The sequence below is a fragment of the Triticum aestivum genome, chromosome 2D, assembly GCF_018294505.1.
Source record: "Triticum aestivum cultivar Chinese Spring chromosome 2D, IWGSC CS RefSeq v2.1, whole genome shotgun sequence".
NCBI lineage: Eukaryota > Viridiplantae > Streptophyta > Magnoliopsida > Poales > Poaceae > Triticum > Triticum aestivum.
Genome location: NC_057799.1, coordinates 570,558,244 through 570,577,250, shown reverse-complemented (window position 1 = coordinate 570,577,250; position 19,007 = coordinate 570,558,244). Strand labels below are relative to the sequence as shown.

The window sequence follows — 19,007 nt, the reverse complement described above, 5'->3', positions numbered from 1 at the left end:
GATAGTGTTGTGTGGCTGTGTTTGAGTGAGCTTGGGCTTAGCATCGTGTACGCTGCCTCTTATAGGTGAGTTCCACGGGGTGGCGGGGTGGCCGTGCCCGTGCCTCGTCCTCGCAGACGAGGAGGATGGTACTAGTAGGTAGAGGCGCGACATGCTGGCCCGTCCTTCTCAGGTCACGGGCGGGCGAGAGATGCAATGATGCATGCTACAGGTATGGCGGCATGTCGACGTCGATGGATTGGAATGGAGCGGATGGAATTATTGTCCTTGAATCCGTGCTGACTTTTCTTATCGCACGCAGTCGATCGAGAAGGCCAACCAGTCGAGGTGAGTCAATTGGTTTGTGCTTCTTCGGTAGATTTTTCCTTTCCCGATCCAGGATGGGAGTCTCCTGGAAAATGAAAATGTGATTGCTGCAGCGGGTCAAACGCCCAAATATCAGGAGAAAATAAATGTAAAAAGAACAGCCCACCGTCAGGAGAAAATCTTTCCCTAATCTCTCCCTAATAATAAAGCACGGATTGACTTTGTCGAGTTCACCGTCACAATGCGCTTTCTTCTCGTGTCCTATATAAAATTGCTCTCGTTTTCTACTTCGTGCCGCGTCCTATATCGATTGCGTTCGGTGCGGTAAAGACTGTTGGGCCGTCGGTTGTATCCTCAGTTGGGCTGGGCTTTCCTTCCTTCACCCCCTCCCAAAAAAATAGAAGACGATCTGTTGCCGCATCGTCTCCTTCTTCCATCGACCCCTTCTTCCTCTCTATACAGGAGGACGTCTCCCACCGCAGATCAATGCGCCGCCGCCACAGACCAGGTCTCCTTCCTCTTCTTCGATCCAAGGCAATCTCTTTCCTGTTCTTTAGTCCAATCCTTCTATTTCCTGATCCAATCCTTCTTTAACCTGAAACTGTCCGGGGCTCACCCGATCTCCTCCACCAGCGTGGCCACCATCCTGATCCCCTCTTTCTTCTCTACCATGAGCGCCTACTCAGCCGAGATTCGCCCGCGAGGAGAGGCAGGGAGCAGCAGCATGCCCTGGGCATCCCGTGAGCCCGCCTAATCCCGCTGTTGCCCTCCGAGATTCGCCGACCATAAGCAGTTCCGCGTGCACGGCCATGGAAAGACCTCCAAGCCGCCGCCGATTCGTGTACTTCGAGGGCTGCCACCCACAATGAGGAACACGAGCGTGGTGCGTCGACGTGGCAAACCCGTTCTCCTTCCTCACTACCATGTGCAGTTCGCCGATGCCCGTCGCCAACCCAGTCCTTACGCGAACGACACCATCTGGACCCTGGTACGCTGCCTTTGCCTATGCTACATAGTACAATATTGATTGTAGAGCAGTGCTTCCATGACCGTTTGCGAAAGATTTTCAGACGACACAAAACTACAGCCGATCATCCCATATGTTTTGCAGGCAGCAGCCATCGATGGGAGCATCGTGCAAAAATAGTGTGTGAAACTATCGTGTGCACAACAATTCTGTTGGTTGTATGATCTAGAGTAGTTTCTTAGGTGGTGATGTGCTACACTAGATATTACCTAATGTTCTCCTGTGTACTCAGCTTGGGACTAGGCAGTATGTTATAGTGAATTAATATACAGGTCGCACACACCTTGTGTTGGATGCTTGAAAAAGCAATGCAAAATAGTCTTTGTATTGTGACTTGTGAGTCAACACTTTTGGATCCCAAAATATTCAGTTGAAGCGTGAGTGATCATCTGCGAGTCAGTAGGAAATTTTAATTTGATGTTAGCACAAGTATGTATGGTGTCAGATGGTTGAAAAGGAACTGGAGATGGTCTTTGTGTCCTCAACTTTTGGCCCTTTAGTCAACACCCCTAAGCATTTTTCTTGAAGGGCACAAGAACCTTATTTTGGCCTAGAAGAGATTTGCCAGACTGCTTGATGATTCTGCCACCTGATAAACAAGTAAATGGATTTTGTATCCTGAAAATAGAGGAAAATAATAAACACCAAGAAGATCTGAATGGTGTTATCCATGCTTGCTTCTAAGTAGTGTACGTTCATTAGCGCCACAATTCATGGATTTAAGGGCTTTCATCTTTCATGTGTGCGTATTTAATGTTCTAGGCAGTCACTTCACATAGCTGGTCGGGCTCTAAGCTTGCTCTGCTCGTCGTCGGTTACTCCTAAATATTGCATTTTTATCTACTTGGTGCTCTTCGAAGTATGCTTATTATGTTTGTCGTTCTTTATACAAGTAAGTTGAGGTAGATAACAAAAGTTGAGGCAGATAACAAGGGCTCAGGTTGGAAAAAAATACACGTTATGATGGTAAGAAAAATATTAGGATTTTAGTTAGTGAATGACTACAAACATTATAAGATCTTGATGAGATGCTTGACATGACCGGAACAGTTAACTAGACATGTATCATGAGTACCGTGCTCAAAATGTTTTACTCATGCTTCCATGGATCTTGGTTAAGACTAAAGTTCGTATGAACTATGAACGTGTTTTGCAGATCTATTCATCACTAAATTTGTATACAGACTAATTTCTTCTCCCGTTGCAACGCACACCATATTTGCTTTAGTAAATATATATATATATATGTATGCTGTTCTTTGCTCTGCTTGAGGCAATTTTGTTCAGAGTGATATGATTTGGATCAGTTATGTGATGTTTCTGTTATGCTTTTCGTGCTCCTGCTCAAGAGAGAAATTATTAGATATTTCTACTGTTTATTGGTACGGCCACTGATTATATTTATTGTTGCTATCCAATGCAGATTATCATGATTGTATGAGAGATTAATACCATTGTACCGTGTGTGCTAGCTAGAAACCGTAGGGTGATGCTTGGTGTATTCTTGTGTAGTTGTGTTTTCATCGGAAAAACATGGATGTGGGTCAGACTCCAGTTCATCGCGACTCCATTAACGGAGTTTGACCACTCTGAAAAAGGTGATGCTCCGTATGGTAAGTTTCTTTATGCTTGTGTGTGTTTTTATTGATGAGTTTTGCACAAGAGGTGTCTGTTTATGCATATTCAGTTGTTCAAAATGGTATGTCATTTGTGCCAGGTTAATCATCTAGGCAAAGTAATACTTGATCACAAGGTAATAAAGTTAGTACTTATATGTAAAGTTATTTAGCTTCATCAAATAGATGTCAGTTTTTTGCTGTTAGAAAGTTATGTAGCTGCTCTGCAATGACATTTTGAACTCAATATGGCGTCGGTCAAATATACAAGGACACGAAACAAATCCGAAAGAAAGTAGCAAGCTGTTAAATTCAGATATTTCTCTGATTTGCTGCTTTCATTTTGTGGAACCTAGCTTGTGAAAACTTGATGTGTTCTTACTTGAGCGCCTCTTGTGGTTTTAGCAATGGAGTTTGGCTCTTGCTCTCGAAAAGATGGTGAACAAGAAGCTGCCCAACCTGCACACTGTAAGTTTCTCCTTTATTTTGCAAATTAAAAATTCTAAAAAAAATATTCCGAATGAAAAAACAAATTTTAGAAAATATCCAAAATTTTGTTGCTATTTCATAAAATATTAGAACTTGCACAAAGTTTCCAATTTTTCCAAAAAAATGTCCGTGTATAAAAGATACACATTTTCTAAAAATCTTATGATTTTCAGCACATGTCCCATTTTGAAGTAATGTTCAGAAATCCAAATAATGTTCATCTTTTAAAAAAAATTATGTTTTCAGAAAATGTTTGTGAATCTTAAAAGATGTTCCCTACATATTTTATTCGCGTTTTTCCAAAAGTGTACATAATTTTCAAAAAACTGTTCAGGATTTAAAATATTGTTCATGTTTGCTAGAATATTCAGAAACTTCATACCTTAAAATCCCGTCGATTGAAAGGAAAAGTAGATCGATTAACTAATGGGCCTTGTTTAGCGTACGATGACATAACAAAACTCTTAAATGCCTTCAATCAATGAATGGAAAAATAGCAGATTGCTTCCTTAACAAACGGCGAAACTGAGAAGTTAAATGTTTCTTTTTCGTTTGCACACAGAGTTTTACTTGTACATATAATTCTCACTAACTTTAAATAAATGCATACTATTTTATCTTCCATTGCAACGCACGGGCATATGTGCTATGTGCTAGTAATAATAATAATAATAATAATATAATAATAATAATAATATAATAATAATAATAATAATATATCCCTAATTTAATAATAAAGCACGGATTGACTTCTTGGGTTCACCGTCACAATACGCTTTCAATTTTTTAATTTAAAACATATACGCGAGGTGGTACTAATTCGGGGAATCACGTCGTGTGCATCAAATTTCGTACTAATTTACGCTTCATTTCGTATGTCCGTTTGTCCGCTTTGAAAAAAATTTACGAGGCAGAAATTCGAACCCGAGTCTCTGCGTCCAAAGCACAACGAACTAGCCAACTCACCAACCACAAGTTTCTCCGTAAACAAAACGAACGTTCTATACTTATATTGAACTAAAGCTGGACTTCGTATATTTTATTGGCACAGAAGCCACTAGCGTTGCTTGGGCCGCATCATGTAATCCAGCGGATCGAACGCAATGTGCTGATGGGCCTACACAACGCACCATGTGAGTGGGCTTCGAGAATACGCAAAATATTATTACTCCTGCGGATCGAACCCAGGATACGTCCTTTCCTTTTAAGGCTATATATACATACAACCAGCAACCTTTGAATTAATAGTCCCACCTTGCTACTGTTCATGAAATCATTACAATTTATATACGCCAATGAGTAGACAATCAACAAGCTCCTTGGTTAATAAATAAAGGATGAGGTGTGGGATTTCTTAAAGAAAAAAAGGATGAGGTGTGGGATTGTGGGAGAGGCTGAAGATAAACATGAATAACGAGGGATAAGGAAGGAAGTAAGGATTCTTCAAAGAAAAGGAAAGGAAGGATTGTGTACTATTGTGGGATAATTAAGGAACAGGATTCCTAATGCATGCTTGAGAAATATGGTGGGCAATTATATGGGTAATTAAATGAGGGAAATTAAGAGAGATTCCTAATACACGCTGCATAAAAAAGGTTTGTCCTTATATAGGAAAGAGGAGAATTTAAGTCGTGAGAACAGAAAAAAAGTAGGCAGCGAATTGGATCTTTTCATTTTTTCTATCAAGTTTAAAGTGGGGAAAAGAAAGGAGACGTGAACTCTTTTTAGCCGACTGGAGTTAGGAGTACATGTCAAAGAGGACGCATCTTTTCGGTCGATTCTTTTTGTCACCAAGTTATTAATTGGTTACGGAAGTGTAAAAAATTGGTCGCTCACAAATATTAAAACTTAATGCATGGCTGTTAAAATAAATAATTAACACATGCAGTTTCATTAATAAACAAATCAAAAAATGTACAGTGGATGAAAATAAATAACATGATTATTTTCACAAATATTAATGAGGTAAAATGTGAATACGCACAATTTTCCTAGATCCACAATCCGTACACTTTCGTATGCCCTATGTTAATTAAGAGAGATTCCTAATACACGCTGCATAAAAAAGGTTTGTCCTTATATAGGAAAGAGGAGAATTTAAGTCGTGAGAACAGAAAAAAAGTAGGCAGCGAATTGGATCTTTTCATTTTTTCTATCAAGTTTAAAGTGGGGAAAAGAAAGGAGACGTGAACTCTTTTTAGACGACTGGAGTTAGGAGTACATGTCAAAGAGGACGCATCTTTTCGGTCGATTCTTTTTGTCACCAAGTTATTAATTGGTTACGGAAGTGTAAAAAATTGGTCGCTCACAAATATTAAAACTTAATGCATGGCTGTTAAAATAAATAATTAACACATGCAGTTTCATTAATAAACAAATCAAAAAATGTACAGTGGATGAAAATAAATAACATGATTATTTTCACAAATATTAATGAGGTAAAATGTGAATACGCACAATTTTCCTAGATCCACAATCCGTACACTTTCGTGTGCCCTATGTTTGAGCATGACTATAGCTTGAGAAGAAAAGTTAGTGCAAGTCTGGAAACTCCATCGTGTGGCAATTGCTTCACTTCACTTTGTTTCAGTTCACAAATAGTAATGGCGTAAAATACCATTTTATTTTATAAGTACAAACACAATTAGTGCATGGTTGGTCACAAACATTAAAACTTTTTTTTGCAGGGTAGCAAACATTAAAACTTAAGACATTTTTTTTCGAAAAGGGGGACTCCCCGGCCTCTGCATCATAACGATGCATACGGCCCTCTTATTAAACAAATAAATAGGTTCCAACAAGGTCTTAAAGTCTCCAAATAAAAATAAAAAAGAGCTCACACAGATCCAAAAAGGCTAGAAGACAGACTAGCCAAATAAAGGACGCCACAACCGGGTGGCAAAAAGAGAGATAGGTAAACTAATTGCCTATCCTATTACATGACCGCCATCCAAACCGGTTGAAGATATCCCGAGCTACCATCTCCCAGCGGATAGATCCAGTAACCAAACGCTCCCTGGCCTCCGTCGGAGTGAGTAGCGACCACGAACGGATCAACGCCGTGGCTCGGAAAATAACCTGCAAAAAATGAATGTGTGTTGTCCTGTTAAAAACCAAATCATTTCTGCAATTCCAGAGAGCCCACAACAAGGCGCAGACTCCTACGCGAATATGTCTCGCTAAATTAATGCATGGCCGGTTAAATTAAATAATTAACAAATGCAGTTTGATTAATACAAAATAAAAAAATGTATAGTGGATTAAGATAAATAACACGATTTTTTCCAAAGTAAATAGCAATAATATGACGGTGGGAAGGAGGATAGGCGGTGACACAGATGGGCGTCATGTTGAACAAAAGGACGTGGACCTATGGAGATCTTGAGATTATGCTTATTGAGATAGGGGCATGCGTATTTTTTCTCCCGTTGCAACGCACGGGCACTTTTGCTAGTATAATAATAATAAAGCATGGATTGACTTTGTCGGGTTCACCGTCATCTACTTTTTTTTTAATTGGCTTTGACTAAGCAAAAAGATGTTACGTTCGTCTATCCGTCCGTCAAAACGGCTGGCTGCCCTTTTTTACGTACAAACGTACGTGTCGTGTCAAAGTCATGTACTACTACTAGAAAACCAATTAAATAAGAAAACAAAGAAACTCACCATCAGGACTTCCAGTCGAACCTCCCTAACCCTCCGAAGTCGTGCGCATGACTTCCTTCATCGCTCACGATGCGTATATTTGTTACCCTGCTCACGTCCTCCTCGACTCGATCGGCTCCAGAGCTGGATCGTCTCTGTGATAGATCGCAATGGCGGCAAAGGTCCCAAGAGTGCCCGCCGGACTTCGCTCCAGATCGAGCTCTACCAGTACCCGTTCGCCCCATGCGATTTGTCCGCCGACCGTCTCCTCCGCTCAGCGCCGCCCCCGCTGGACTCTCCCGCTCCCGCCTGGCGTGTCCGTCATCCGTGATCGGGCTCTTTGCTACCGGCACCGGCCATCAGTAGGTCGCCGCCTCCCAACCTCACGCATCAATCATCCTCCACTCATTGCTCCCTTCATTGGCAGTTGCAGCCGTATGTTCTCGCTGTTCGTCATGGTGCAGTGTTGAAGATGTTCCGGGAGCCGCTGGCTGGCGCCGGAAGAAGCGTCTCGCCGGTGTACCACTCCATCGCCTATCAATGGCACCACCAACGTACGTTGATCGAGGTCGAGGTTCACAAAACATTGTGAAATCAGAGATAGAGTCGTGTGCTCAATTTTCACAAGCAGGATGTAGAAGAGCGTGAACTACATCCTGGTGAGGTGATGGCTATTCATGCAGGATGCAGCAGCAGCAGCATGCAGGGATGGATGAAAGTAAGTAGCAGACTAGCACTTTGCACGTCTCATGATTCTCCCTGATTGGTGATGACAAATCTTTGACTGAATATTGCATCAGTAACGTATCCGTTCAGCAATCCTTCTGTTATTGCTGCTGCTCTGGCCTATGAAGATATCTGTCCATGCATATCAGACATAAAATCTTGGATGCCCATAAATGTTAGAAAACATGGGTAGTGGGAATCACCTCCTTTTACGTAACATATATGTCCATACAAGTTTTTTTGGCTTTTATATGCTTCAACTGTTGTGCCAACTGGGTGAGACTTCGCGGCGACGGCATGAGCACAATTGGGGTGTCTGATAATAAGAAATCCCGACATATTTTATGCATGAAAAAATAATTCTAACTTGCACGAGCAGACAGGGCCAAGCGAAGGTTGCATTGACGTGTGAATTAGTATACAAGTCTCCTATATATGCTTCAAAGAAAAACTCTACAATACAATGCAAACCTATATATATATATATATATATATATATATATATATACTTGGCATCAGTGAGATCCATAGATTAGCTAGGTAAGTACAAAGATACGAATTTTCATGTAGCTCTGTGAGTTTGTGATGTTTTCCATATGTATTTCCTTCAGACAACAAAAGCATCCTACTTTTCAATCTATAAGTTAGTTTATGAGTTGATCCAGTGCCAAACATAGTTCAGTCGAACAGGTTTGTTACAACATTTTTACGAGATAAGCGTGAATTTTGAAGAATTAATTGCCGGGGTAGATCGAAATATTATAGTATGTCTTATAAAAAACGTTTCTTGAAATTCAGAATAATTCTTTGAATGATCAATTTTTTTGACAACCAAGATATTTTTTTTAAAATGTGAACATTGCTTCAGTTTGTGAATAAATTTGAAAAAGGGTACATTTTCTTGCATTTGTAAATAAATTTTAAAAAATATGAGATGAGATGTGAACAAAATGTGGTCATAACCATTGGAGAATAAGATTTTTTTTCTCCCGCTGCAACGCACGGGCCCTTTTGCTAGTAAATGTAAAAAGAACAGCCCAGCATAGAAGGAAAGGGCCCAGGCTCAAGTACTACTCGCACGTACACCGTAGTTGTTTGTCTAAAAAAACGTACACGGTAGTTGTGTCTCCTCTAATACCTTGGTTTCAATCTGCTCGACCCTGTCTTGCGATCGAGAAAACCTACTAGCTGCCGCCGGCCAATAGTAGATCGTCTACTGTTGAGAAGTGAAGGGGACAGGCGCACAAGCGTCGTCACACCGATCCACAGCGCATTCCGGCCGCATGGATGAGCGACCAAGCAGGAACTTCCTCCGATTCATATTTAAAAATTGACGCTACTGCTAGGGTAGTTTATTTTCAATGTTATAGGAGTATTAGTTTGTGTCTTATAATGTAATTCTACAACTGCAGACATTGAAAACTAATTAGAAAACTTTCGATTCTCCCAGCTTTGTACCTCCCCATCAATCATTGTGTTAGCCAGCAAAAGGGGGATTAGGGGTACCATCACCAGACCACGACCTAACGATGCATGATGTTCTCTATGCCTTCATGGTACGTCCTCTCGCATCAACATCAATCTCTAATTTTTCTTGTCCAACTTGAATGATCATTGATTATTGGACACGAAAATTATATTGGAATAAATAAGTTAGTACAGTTTACCAAGAACATGAATATGTCATGTCATGGATGGACAATTTGAGAGTATTCTTCTAGTGTTCACATCAGGGAAACATGATTTTAGTTTAGGCCTTCTTCAGTCTAAATGTTTTATGGCTGGGCCGATGCTCATTAGTCTGTAAGTGCCCAAGTGTAGAACCCCCCCCCCCCCCCCCCCCCCCTCCCCCAACACACACACACCATTAAATTCCTAAGATTTAGTTTAGTTTTTCCCTCCCAATTTTGTGTGATGATTTTTTAGGATCTTAGTTATCTCCAAGTGGTGGCGGAGAGAAGCTCTGATAGGTACGTTTAACTTCATATTTGTCCATATCTCACAAGTACTCTGCACCCCATTTAAGACTTGGTTCATCTGCTGATAAGGCCATCCACCGCGTGCCAAATACCAAATTGGTGATGTAAATTATAGTTGGCATCGGTGTCAAATTTACGATCTTCCATAAACTTATGTGGTGGCAAATCGTCTTGGCAAGTAGGACCTGGTGCACATTGATTATACGTATAAAAACCAACTTCCTGAGGGGGGTCATTATCTCATAGACCTCTCGAAACATGTTTTCGCCCTGCTTTATAGATTTATCAATCACCAAACCCATACACCCATCCCCGCATCGCTCCCACACGGAGTGACCAAGTATGGGTATCAATCAGCAAAGCCCGCGCCGCGGCGACGCCAGCTAGGTCGCGGGGCCGCGACATGTGAGCTTGGTTGCATTGTGGCTCGAGCCGGCACTAGCGGCGCCGTGAAGCTTTCATGTGTGGCGGCATTGAGTCTCATGCGGAGTCACACAGTGTGCTGTGGCATGGTGGTGCAGAAGTGTGGCGTAGTGCCGGAGGCGTGGCGGAGTTGTTGTGTGGACGTGTGCGGGGGTGGTGGCAGGCTGAGTCGAGGTATCCGCGACGAATGTTGGTCAGGGCCGCGCGAACGGGCGCCAGAGCTTCGAGTCCAACGAGCTTGCGCTCTAGCAGCCTGCCCCCATGGTGCCTCGGGCCAGATCTGACCAGCGGGTGGTAGAGGTTACCTGGCGACGTCCTTGGTGTTTTCCGACATTGAGAGGCACAATGTCGGCGCTGGTGTGTGCATGACAGGTGGGGTGGTCGTGAAGATAGGGGTGTGGTAGACCAGGTGGCGGACTGGCCTGTTTTTGGTTTGGGTGGGTGAGGTTGCCGACGAAAGTCATTATTCAGCTATGGACGGAGTCGTCGACGACGACGCTTGCACGTGACATTCCCTTGCTGGAGGTATCGGCATAGCAGTTCTCACCTTCCCTCCTGACATGCTATAGAGGAAACCCTAGATGTTGTTCTCCTAGATTGGGTGATGATGATGCTATTAGGTTTGCTTAGTGCCGCATTTCGCTCTTGGGGGCATCATCATGGAGATGGATCTGGCTGGAGGAAAACATGGCTCGAGATTGGATGTTTGCGGTTGGTGTGACAACATCCATGGTGCGAGCGAGGTATGGGTCGCGGAAAGATTGTGGTAGTTGATGCTTCGACGTGTCTGTGGCATTGTCGCGGTCTATTTGTTGGCGAGAAGTCGAACCTACTGCAGCGAGCCCCGTGTGGTTATGATGGCCAGCGGCAGGTGGTGGTCCGGCTCATCGATCCTTCACACAAAGCTAACATTTGCATATTTCTCTGTGATAGCTTGGCTTCGTGCTTGAAGCTTCCTTGCCACTGGTCTGTGTGGCCGAACTTTAGGCATGGCTGACCTGGTTTCATGTGCTCGTCGTGGCGAGCCTCGCCTTTGGTTGGATGCATTGAAGTCAGCGTCGCTTGCTTAGGGTGAAGTGATGGTGATGACAAATGATGGTTTGCAGACAAGCTCAATGGTGTTTATTCCTTCTATGCCGCGTGTGAGTCTGTGAGCTTGTTGTGGCAGGCTTTCCCTGATTTTCCGTAATAACCGGGCGACTCTTGTTTTTAATTAATGAGATGAGGCAAAGTTTTGCCTCCGTTTCAAAACTACAAATAGAAAAAATCACTCTGCTTCTTTTTTTATTAGGTATGGCGCCCCAAGAAAGAGCTTAGTGCGGTGCATCGAGATGTAGTATTTTATTGCTGGGTGAAAATATTTTTTTACGGATTTTTTTTGCTTTATTCAATTATTATGCCTTGGTAGAATCAGAGTTTTAACACACCCAAAATACGCAATCCGACGCAACATGCAACCATGTCGTACAACTTCTATTCAAGCAACCACCTAGCTAGAGAGTGCGATGCCTTAGTAGCAGTACGTCTATCCCATCAAACCTTAAAAAGATTCAGTGCGCGAAGCATCGTCTTGATCTCCTGGACAAGTGGCCTTGCGTGGAACGATCCATCTCCTCCGCGGCTAGACTGTCATTGCCTTTTGACAATCAGTCTCGAGAACAAGTAGTTGCACACCCACCTCAGTAGACAGCTGGACTGCTCGTTCACACTCAACTAGGCCAACTCAGGAGCACCAGCCACAAGGAATTTTTTTTTAGCAATAATACTACACCTACAAAACAAATTACACAAAGCCCCGGCGAGGAACCTGCCATGGTGATCGGCGCGACCGACCCACCTCCTGAAGAAAAGATTTTTTTTTAGAGCAAAAGGGCACGCAGCCCCGGTTCCATTGCAAAACAATACAGCCCGCGGAGCACAGCACACCACGCTGCCTCAGCAAAACACTCAGCTAAATGACCCCACTCCTCCCCTGAAACGGGACCCTAGAACTGAACTAAACCAAACCAAACAGCAAATTCCCAAGTCCATTGAGACATAACGAGAAAAATAAAAAGGTACACAGGATTTTAACTTGTACTCTCTCACCCATCATCAGATGGAGAGTAACAGCATCATCATCGCTCTTCAGTCTCGTCCCCATGCACAGCTTGAAAGGATCAACCGGGGTCTGGCCACATCTCTGGCAAGCTTCTCGAGGTTTTTTACCATCGCAGTAACCTGGATGTTTGCATCGCTTGAGAACAGCACCTCCCATGCTGCCAGCTCCATGGCCACCTGTCTCCATAATTCCTGCATTCCAGACCACACAGAGCGATTGAAACACAAGTTATTCCTGACTTTCCAGAGAGACCACACTGCAGCGGCATGCAAAGCATTCACATGGAGTATTTTATTGCTAGGCGATATTTCATTGGGGTAAATAGTTGCTAGTTTCCCAATTTTTTAGATTTGGCAGCGGCCTCACGACGTTCCAGCACTAGCGTCGGTGCCAAAGCCAAATTTCACATTTGGCAGCGTTATTAGCACACATTTTTTTGGTGCTCTAAGACTATATCAACAGGTTGCAAACGTCGAGGTACTACTTCTTAACTCTAATCATAAGCTCGGAAGTTGTATGTAACAACGGTATGCAAGTCGAACATAGATTTGTATGAAATTTGTATGAAAGTGGGACGTCACCTCAGATTATGTGGAAGTCGATCTACGTAGATTTTTTATGACAGTGAGATGTCACCTCGGGTTACCAGATAGACGCAAGGTACGAGTTTTACCAAGGTTCCCCCCCCCCCCCCCCCCCCCCCCTATGTGAGGAACAACAAAACTTGTGCTTTAGAGGGTTTATATCAAAGGGAAAATGGAAGTGTACAAGATGTATACGGTGGGTTGGATATCAACTCACCAAAATAGGAGGTGGACGGTCGAGATCGGGTCTACTAAATACTAGTAATTGTGATGATTTAAGCTAGGGCTTTTGGAAATGTTGAACGTATCCCCTCTGTCTTGGGGTGGACACCTATATATAGTTGTATTGGTCGGTGTCCAGCTGCACTCTGTCTTGATCATCTTGTCCTTCTTTGGTAGGAACACATCTCCTTTTGGCAAACATAACCTGCAGGCCAAGAATGATGCCTTACTTAGTAAATGATTGTTCAAACTACTTACTGAGTATGACGTTTGGCAAACTCTCCTACACAACAAGTACCTGGGCTGAAAGGTTGTGTCTCGAGCATATTGGAAACCTCGTGACTCGCACTTTTGGGCTAGTCTAATGGCGGCAAAGAAACATCTTTTCCTCCTTCGCGATTAAAGATGGGTCGGAAATTTGTTTCTTGGAGGACATCTGGCTAGGCAATGCTAGCCTCCGGGAACAATCCTGCGGTGTACCGCATTGTTCGCGATAAGAATATACTTGCGCAGGTGCTCAGTTCATTCCTGCCGGATATTTCTTTCAGACGAGATCTGATTGGCCCCCGTCTTATGTCATGGCAAAATCTTCTATCGGTTTCGGTTCGATTAACCTGACACAAGGATGGGATGCGTTTCGTTGGAATCTCACTACATCTGGGTCCTTCACAGTCGACTCTATGTATCATGCCCTCATGCAGCATTCAGAGCTCTCAGTGAAAAATAACAAGAAAATTTGGAAGTCTAAGATTCCACTGAAGTCAAAATATTTATGTGGTATCTTTGGAGGGGAGTTGTGCTTACCAAAGACAACATCCCCCGTCGCAATTGGCAAGGAAGTAAGAAGTGTGGCTTTTGTACTCACGACGAGACAATCAAACACCACTTTTTCCAGTGCACATTTACGCATTCGACATGGTCAGTCATCCAAATAGAGTGCAATTTGTATCCGTCCGCAAGTGTTGCCAATATTTTTGGTCACTGCTTGGACAGTATTCTTGTACGTTTAGAACGCTAACATCGGTGGGAGCGTATGCCTTATTACGGTCGCTTTGGCTGTGTAGAAATGATTTGATTTTTAATGAAAAAATCTCGTCTTCTATGCAGGTTATTTTTCAATGTATGCACTCGCTTTGTACGTGGTGTACGCTACACTGAACGGAGTATCAAACACTGTTTAAGGCGGTGTGTATATGGTTGGAGCAGGTGGTCAGGGAGGTTTTTACCCAACATGAATGGCAACATAATCTCCGAATCGGTCCACCACCTCCTTCGACATAGACATAGTGTCGGTCCTATCTGATTTGCTGTTGTCAATATGGCGGTTTCTTATTTTATTTTTGTCAGACTTTTGGTGTTTGGCTGTGTGCATCTCAATTATACAGAGGCCGGATGTGGCTTATCATGTTATTGTATCCGTTTGATGGTACATTTTGAGTTAATAAAAGTGCCCTTTATCAGAAAAGAACACTATGTCTATTCAAGAAGATAAGGAGGCGATCATACTGACAAAGTAGTATGTATTACGTTGATGATACATGCAACACACAAAGGAACCAACATAAACTGAAGAGAAACACAGATACACACGCTCATTAAGGAACATGGACATGGGCGAAAAGCCAGTGTTTTTCTTCCGGGTGGTGCTAGCTACACAAATCTAAAACCACAATTAAGTTCAGCTTCAGCTTCAGCTTGTATGTATGTAAGCCAGCACATGAACTAGAGATGATCACGGGTGAGCAGGGATCCCCGGAATCACCACCAGCGGGCCGTTAATGGTACTGGTACCGGTAGTGGTTCCCACAACCGGCAAGTCTGGCAACCCCAAAATCTTCGACTCCCCGACGCCAGCACCGGCACCGGCACCGCGTGTCGCTGCAAGTGCGCCGTCCTTCTGGTTCAACTCCCTCCCGTTGCAGTACGCGAGCACCACCAGTAGCAGTAGCGCGACAGCGAGGCACTTTGCCATTGCTAGCTGGGAGGCTCTGGTAGTACTACTGAGGAGATGGTCCTTGTGTGGCTGTGTTTGAGGAGGTAATTTCTTAGCATCGTGTACGTTGCTTCTTATAGGCGAGCTGCACCGGGTGGCGGTGCGATATGCGGGGAGAGAGCCAGAGGCAAACACGGCTGCATGTGCTCATTGCTTGATTGGAATGGGGCGGATGGATTCTTACTGTCCGTGAATCCGTGCCGACTTATCGCAGTCGAGAAGGCCAAGTAGCGAGTCGAGGTGCAGCTGTCCAACTAGAGCTTATTGGTTTGGCTTTCTCCACTATAGATATTTTCCCGATCAAGGACCGGAGACTATGGATCTGTGCCTGATCTTCGGGTGATGGGGCTGACTGTAGGATCTTTGTGATCTGCAAGTGGGTGCTGGAGGTAAGCTCCGATAGGTACGTTTCATTGCATATTTGGCCATCTCTGACAGCAGTGCCATCAAAAGCAACTGTGTGCTCCCCGCAAAAAAAAAAACAATGTGTGCAATGTATATACTTAAAAAATATGTAAGGTTATGTTTTACTTCTCTTTTCTGTTCACTTCATCTCCATCCTACATCCCCTACTTTTGGTTTTGCCGAATTTTTCCAACCAGTTTTCATTGAAAACCACCTCAACTATCACGTCTTATTGACTTACAAAATAATATCATATCTGGTTAAACCAATAAGTATTGATCCAACTGGCAATTGAAGTCCATTTTTGTATGTAATCACACTAACAATAATATGGCAGGTAGATCACGGTGATTATGCCTCGGCGTGGAGCGTCTCATCGCCCGATTGAAGGCCAAGTGTGCTGAGCTGCGACGGTTCGGATAGAGGGACTGCAACGGCAGGCGTGCCGACCTCATCCGAACCCCATACCGCTCCAGGAGCGGCTCCCCCTTGCCCGCGACCGGCGCTGCGTCGCTGTTTTGGGCCTGTGCGCCTTGTATCTCTGCTTGTAATTGAGTACTTTCTCATGACCTTGTACTGTGCTGAATCTTGTGTACTCTAAGGGCCTCATTATTAAGTCCGGGCAAGCGCCTCCTATCTAGAAAAAAGTAGATCCTGCTAATGTGGTTAGCTTCAGTGATATGGGTATTGGATTAGGAGGAACTCCTCTCGTGGCATCTTGGTTACATGGGGAGAGCGGGGCTCAACAGGTATTGGAATACTGTTGATGTCAGTCCTCCTAATGCCATGGCTACTTTATTTGGGACGTGGCCAAATAGGGTAGAGCTTAAAATAGCAGCACATATTCGAGTCTGAAGTGTATGCATTACTTTGGACTATATGGAACTGTCAAAATGACGTAATTTGTAACAAACAAAACATCACAATTTTTTTTTGCAGGTCATCTACAGAGCAACCGGCTTGATTCGTATGTGATCGTTACTCGGCCGTGCGGAAGTCAAGGAGCATATGGCTTATGGGTGCAACCGTTGGAAGACGGTAACACGGAATACCTACAACCGGTTTGGATGGTGGTCCAATAATAGGATAGGTATATAGTCATCTAGTCATATTTATGCCGGCTACGGCGTTTATTTTTTCAACCTATTTTAAGGTCTTGTATTGAACTGCATACTTTGAGAAAAAGGGTTTTCCCCCGCTTTAGACTATAAAGCAACATCCAACCGATACAACCAGCTTACTGGGGCCGCAGCACAAACAAGCCCAAAAGAAAAAGGAGAAAAAGAAAAAAGAAACAAATGCCAACACCGGCAGTTCAACTAAGTAAAGATGGCCGACACCCGCTGCACCCTCCGGAGAAGTACCACCGCCCGCCAAGCACTCTGAAGCCTCGCGTACCAAGCAACATCTTCAGGAAGAAATGCGACGACGACGCCGCTGCTGCCCGGACAAGTCCTAGGGTTTCCCCCGGTACACGGATGGCAGTGGGGAAGGGGTATCACCGACGCCCCTCAGGAGGGTCCGGCAACGCCCACGGGCGCAGTCGAGACGGTGGCGAACGAGCCGCCAAAGATTTCTCCCACCCCGAAACCACCACCGCCACCTCAGACAATCGGACGCGCACCGCCCATACAAGCCGCCCACCAGCCTCTGCCACCACGGATACCACTCCATCTTCACCGTCTCACTGAGGTCGCCAACACGAGGCCTGGAGGAAGGACGAGAAGACACCGGGCTCAGGGGCAACCGCACCACAGCCAACAGGAGGGAACAACCTCCGCCGCCGCGCGGAGCCGACCGAACGTAGCGACAGGGACTTGCCAGGCCACACCAGCCCGGCCGGACCCAAACGGGTCCGGACAGACCCTGCAGCCACCGGAGCCACCACCACCCCAGCCACCGCCGCCTCGCCACACCACCAGGGAGCCACGCCATCGCGCCCGGACCCGCAGGCCCGCCCCAGCCCAGATGGGGCCCGAAAGGGCCCAGATCAGGACCGAGCGGGCGCCGCCGGCCAGCAGCCCATAGCGCCGCCCCGCAGCCAACGACCACGCCGCCGCGTTGAGGACACCCGAGGCCCGCCGGACTCCGCCGTCGAGCCCCACCGCCGTCAGCCGAAGAGCACCGCCGCCGGGCAGGAGGGAGCCCCGACTCCCCCTCCAGCCGAAAGGGCTCCGACTCCCCCACCGTTGAACTGCATACTTTGGTTAATAATATGGTTGCATGCATCATTTTGATGCAAAAGCCGGGGGCAATCCTCCTTTCAGAAAAAATATATGTGGTAACATACAAAAAATTGTACCGTTGGGTGATGGTCCATCATTCATGAGTCATGACGTGGGTGATGCTTGGCGGTTGTGAGGCCTCGGCATGATGACAAAACTAAGCCGACGGTCTGCGACGCTATTGACTTGCTTCTCCAAGGCGAAAGGGGCACGACATTGCCCCTGGTTCGATTCCCTATTTCGTGATGGGGGTTTGGTAAGTTCAGTGTGTCATGTGTATATGTGTTGATGACATCTTAGCCAGGGTTTGTGTGGTGGCATCGGTTGTATTGTTGTCTCGTGATTGTTGGTCATGATCATGTCTAGTGTTTAGTTGTTCGGTCTAGATGCTACACTTTCTATCAATGTATTGAGCTGTTGTTTTGCATTTTCTCGAAAGAAAAAAATGTGCTTAGTTATTCAGAGGTTTTATACTTAATTACTATGCAATGTAGAAACAGTATGTAGTAAAAACTAAGAATTTTCTTATAAAACCCATTTACGGTTTCATCTTAGATCAAAATATGTTAAAAATTTATGGTTTCATCTTAGATCAACTTTAACAAAATCAAAATGTTGTATACGGTTGCTCCAAGCATCAGGTGCATTTTGTTGCACATTTGGCCATCTCTGACATGTACTCGGATTACGTTGCATTCCGTTCAAGGCTTGGTTCAGCAGCTTCAGCTAGGAATAGATGCAATGCTGTCAACATCTCATGGGGTGGAAAACAAGTGTACTTGTGGAGAATCACATTACGAGTTCACCTGCAAAATTTCATTGAAATTAGTGAAATAGGTGGAGACAAAACCAAGTATCCATGGGTATGGTACACACAAGGCATTTACAGGTATAACTTCAAACATCAGCATTATTATACAATGGTACAATATACTAAAAAATATCTACAAGAAACATACAACATTTAATGTCCATGCCAGATTTTGGCAATTTTAAAATTATTTGCCATTTTATGGAATTAAATGAATTTCTAGCTATTTTTTTATATAATTCAACTTTGAACTACATGTAGCTCCAACAAGGTCTGTAGAATCAAACGAAATACATATTTAAGTAATTTTGTAAAAGTTAATCTTCTATCCAGAAACTTTACAAAAAAATCAAATAATTCCTTGGGGAAATTTAAACCCTTAATTGCACCTTATTGTTTTATTATATATGAAGTATATGAGTTTTCCACAAATTATATGAAAATTAGCCTCAGCT

At 44.1% G+C, this 19,007-nt stretch overlaps 1 long non-coding RNA gene across 2 annotated transcripts; it reads left to right on the top strand.

The window, feature by feature from the left end:
* The first annotated feature begins 718 nt into the window (after nucleotides 1-718).
* On the top strand, nucleotides 719-14,580 carry LOC123054579 (uncharacterized). 2 transcript variants are annotated; one of them, XR_006426250.1, is made up of 5 exons: nucleotides 719-1,294; nucleotides 2,757-2,946; nucleotides 3,355-3,417; nucleotides 9,260-9,365; nucleotides 14,226-14,580. It is a non-coding gene; the product is annotated as an uncharacterized lncRNA (long non-coding RNA). The 2 variants fall into 2 exon arrangements; XR_006426249.1 differs by lacking the exons at nucleotides 9,260-9,365; nucleotides 14,226-14,580 and having other exon boundaries at nucleotides 3,355-3,615.
* Nucleotides 14,581-19,007: the final 4,427 nt, after the last annotated feature.